Source organism: Oncorhynchus tshawytscha, linkage group LG09 (genome assembly GCF_018296145.1).
Source record: "Oncorhynchus tshawytscha isolate Ot180627B linkage group LG09, Otsh_v2.0, whole genome shotgun sequence".
Taxonomy (NCBI): Eukaryota; Metazoa; Chordata; class Actinopteri; order Salmoniformes; family Salmonidae; genus Oncorhynchus; species Oncorhynchus tshawytscha.
Genome location: NC_056437.1, coordinates 9,553,268 through 9,558,282, shown reverse-complemented (window position 1 = coordinate 9,558,282; position 5,015 = coordinate 9,553,268).

Below are 5,015 nucleotides of genomic sequence, written 5' to 3'. Positions count from 1 at the left end.
GAGGATGATGGGAATGCCTGTAGGGCCAACAGGGCGCTTTCTTATTGGTCGAATCCCTAGACGTTGTAGGCTGAAATTACACGTTGTAGGCTGACACATGCCTGCATTTCTTTCACAACGTAAACAACGACCGCAACCTTTTGTTTTCACAATGTAGCCCAACCAGTCTTACTTTGTTGTATTTTCGTAAATCTTTGCCATATTTAACAAACATATTTTATCGAGTCCTGTGATGTGGCCACATCTTTCACCTCAAGTGACCTATAGGCTGCGTGACCACATCATACAGACATGATTTATAATGATTTGCTATTTGGTGGAGGTATATACCTACTCTGTTGTTATGAAGGATATATACATGTTTCTTTACCATAACAACCATAACATAATGATCCTGAATAACAACAACAATAAAAGTAGTGATGATAAGAAGGGCGCTGGAGGGGATGGCTGCCATTTTAACGGCTCTTAACCAACTGTGCTATTTTGTGTGTTTTTTTTACATTGTAACTTATTTTGTACATACTGTTGATTCTAGCCTCTCTTATGACCGAAAATAACTTATAGATATCAGAACAGAGATTACTCACCTCGAACTGGACAAAGATTTTTTTTCTTTAATGAGACTGAAGTGAAAGATATAATGCTGCTCCCAGACAAGGCCCAAATCCCCATCACTCGCATGACGAAGCAAAGGAAATACAGGGGCGGAGATCAGGGTGCCTTGTGAGAATTTGTCAGCGAGTGTGTAACCCACCTCCAGCATCCATTATATTGGCCAACGTGCGATCACTGGAGAATAAACTGAATGAGCTCCATTCGAGATTACCAACGGGACATTATAAACAGTAATATCTTATGTTTCACTGAGTCGTGGTTGAACTACAACACAGATAATATACAGTTGGCAGGGTTTTCCGTGCATCGGCAGGACAGAACAGCTAGGTACGGTAAGATGAGGGGTGGAGTGTGTCTGTATTCGTCAATAACGGCTGGTGCGCGATGTCTAATATTAAGGTAGTCTCAAGGTATTGCTCTCCTGAGGTAGAGTACCTCATGATAAGCTTTAGACCTCATGATAAGCTTTAGACCACAATCTACGAGGAGAGTTTTCGCCTATATTTCTCATATCCATCTATTTAACACCACAAACCGACCCTGGCACTAAGACGCACTCAACAAGATTTATAAGGCAATAAACAAACAAGAATATGCTCATCTAGAAGCGGCGCTCTTAGTGGCCGGGAACTTTAATGTAGGTAAATCTGTTTTTAAATCCGTTTTTTTTCTCATTCCTACCAGCATGTCACATGCAACCAGAGGGGGAAAAAATGTATGCCGCCTTTACTCCGCATGCAGAGACGCGTACAAAGCTCTCCCTCGCCCTCCATTTGGAAAATCTGACCATGATTCTATCCTGATTCCTGCTTTCAAGCAAAAACTAAAGCAGAATGTACCAGTGACTCGCTCAATACGGAAGTGGTCGGATGACGTGGATGCTTCGCTACAGGACTGTTTTGCTAGCACAGACTGGAATATGTTCCAGAATTCGTCCAATGGCATTGAGGAGTATACCACCTCAGTTACTGGCTTAAGTGCATCGACGACGTTGTCCCTATTGGACCGTATGTACATATCCCAACCAGAAGCCATGGATTACAGGCAACATCCGCACCGAGCTAAAGGCTAGAGCTGCTGCTTTCAAGGAGCGGGACTCTAACCCGGACGCTTGTAAGAAATCCTGCTATGCCCTCAGACGAACCATCAAACAGGCAAAGCGTCAATACAGGACTAAGATTGAATCCTACTACATTGGCTCTGACCTTCGTAGTATGTGTCATGGCTTGCAAACTATTACGGACTACAAAGGGAGACCCGGCCGCGAGCTGCCAAGTGACGTGAGCCTACCAGACGGGCTAAATGCCTTTATGCACCAGCTGTTCCAGACGACTGTGTGATCACGCTCTCTGTAGCCGATGTGAGTAAGATCTTTAAACAGGTCAACATTCACAAGGCCGTGGGGCCAGATGGATTACCAGGATGCGTACTCGGAGCATGTGTGGACCAACTGGCAAGTGTCTTCATTTACATTTTCAAGCTCTCCCTGACCGAGTCTGTAATACCTACATGTTTCAAGCAGACCACCATAGTCCCTGTGCCCAAGAATGCGAAGGTAACCTGCCTAAATGACTACCGCCCTGTAGCACACACGTCGGTAGCCATGAAGTGCTTTGAAAGGCTGGTCATGGCTCACATCAACATCCTCATCCCGGAAACCCTAGACCCACTACAATTTGCATACCGCCCCAACAGATCCACAGATGACGCAATCTCAATTACACTCTACACTGCCCTTTCCCACCTGTACAAAATGAACACCTATGTGAGAATACTGTTCATTGACTACAGTTCAGCGTTCAACACCATAATGCCCACCAAGCTAAGAACCCTGGGACTAAACAACTGCAACCTCTGCAACTGACTGGCCGACCCAAGGTGGTAAGGGTAGGCAACAACACATCTGCCACGCTGATCCTCAACACGGGGCCCCTCAGGGGTGCATGCTTAGTCCCCTCCTGTACTCCCTGTTCACCCACAACTGCGTGGCCAACCACAAATCCAACACCATCATTAAGTTTGCTGACAACACAACGGAGGTAGACCTGACCACCAACAGTGATGAGACAGCCTATAGGATGGAGATCAGAGACACAGGACAACAACCTCTCCCTCAACTTGAGCGAGACAAAGGAGATGATCGTGGACTACAGGAAAACGCCCCCTGCAAACACGCCCCCATTCACATTGACGTGGCTGTAGTGGAGTGGGTCAAGAGTTTCAAGTTCCTTGGTGTTAACAGCACCAACAAACTATCATGACAGTTGTGAAGAGGGCATTACAGCGCCTTTTCCTCCTCAGGAGAGTGAAAAGATTTGGCATGGGTCCCCAGATCCTCAAAAGACTCTACAGCTACACCATCGAGAGCATCCTGACTGTTTACATCACTGCCTGGTATGGAAACTGCTCGGCATCTAACCATAAGGCACTACCGAGTGTAGTGTACATACTACCTCAATAAGCCTGACTAACAGGCTTATTTAGCCTGGCTACTCTTTTTCAAATTTCTTTTTACTGTTGTTTAATTTCTTTACTTACCTACACACACACACCATTGGTTAGCATTTCACTGTAAGGTCTACACCTGTTGTAGTAGCGCACGTGACCGAAAAACTTTGATTTGATTTTAGCGCTTGGCAACGCAGACGGTCGTTGGCGCGTGTAAGCAGTGTAGGTGCCATAATTGAATAACATGCATGTTTAAATGTATTTTGCGCATGCGACACGAGCGATGCTGTCAGCATGTAATTGAACACAAATAATTATATGTTTTCATGTCTTTATTGAACACACCGTGTAAACATTCACAGTGCAGGGTGGGAAAAGTATGTGAACCCTTGGATTTAATAACTGGTTGACCCTCATTTGGAAGCAATAGCCTCAACCAAACATTTGCTGTAGTTACGGATCAGACCTGCACAACGATCAGGAGGAATTTTGGACCGTTCCTCTTTACAAAACTGTTTCAGTTCAGCAATATTCTTGGGATGTCTGGTTTTTGAACCGCTCTCTTGAGGTCATGCCACAGCATCTCAATCAGGTTGAGGTCAAGACACTCTAGAAGGTGTATTTTCTTCTCTTGAAGCCATTCTGTTGTTGATTTACTTCTGTGTTTTGGGTCGTTGTCCTGTTGCATCACCCAACTTCTGTTGATCTTCAATTGGTGGACAGATAGCCTCCGGAAAAAATTATTGATGAACGTGGAAGTTAATTTCTCCATCGATGATAGCAAGCTGTCCAGTCTCTGAGGCAGCAAAGCAGCCCAAAACCATGATGCTCCCTCCACTATACTTTACAGTTGGGATGAGGTTTTGATGTTGGTGTGCTGTGCCTTTTTTTCTCCACACATTTTTGTCCACACATGTCTTCCTTCCAAACAACTCAACTTTAGTTTAATCTGTCCAAAGAATATTTTGCCAGTAGTGCTGTGGAACATCCAGGTGCTCTTTTTGCGAACTTCAGAAGTGCAGCAAAGTTTTTTTTTTGGATAGCAGTGGCTTCTTCCGTGGTTTCCTCCCATGAACACCATTCTTGTTTAGTGTTTTACGTATTGTAGACTCGTCAACAGAGATGTTAGCATGTTCCAGAGATTTCCGTAAGTCTTTAGCTGACACTCTAGGATTCTTCTTAACCTCATTGAGCATTCTGCGCTGTGCGCTTGCAGTCATCTTTGCAGGACGGCCAGTCCTAGGGAGAGTAGCAACACTGCTGAACTCTCTCCATTTATAGACTATTTGTTTTACAGTGGACTGATGAACATCAAGGCTTAAACCTGTTGTATTTGGCGCATGTGACAAATAAAATTTGATTTGATACATGTGTTTTTACAGCTGTGAGTCTTTCTGGGTAAGTCTCTAAGAGCTTTCCACGCCTGGATTGTACAACATTTGCCAATTATTATTTTCAGATTTCTTCAAGCTCTGTCAAATTGGATGTTGATGATTGCTAGACAACCATGTGTTGTCATGTGTTGCTGCCATGCTATGTTGTTGTCTTAGGTCTCTCTTTATGTTGTTGTGATGTGTGTTTTGTCTTATATTTTTTAATCCCAGCCCCCTTCCCTGCATGAAGCCTTTTGCCTTTTGGCAGGCCGTCATTGTAAATAAGAATTTGTTCTTAACTGACTTGCCTAGTTAAATAAAGGTGAAATAAAAATAAAAATGTTCAGGTTTTGCCATAGATTTTCAAGCAGATTTACGTCAAAACTGTATCTCGGCCACTCAGCAACATTCACTGTCTTTTTGGTAAACAACTCCAGTGTATATTTGGCCTTTAGGTGTTTTTAGGTTATTGTCCTGTTGAAAGGTGAATTCATCTCCCAGTGCCTGGTGGAAAGCAGACTGAACCAGGTTTTCCCCTAGCAATTTGCCTGTGTTTATCTCCATTCCATTTATTTT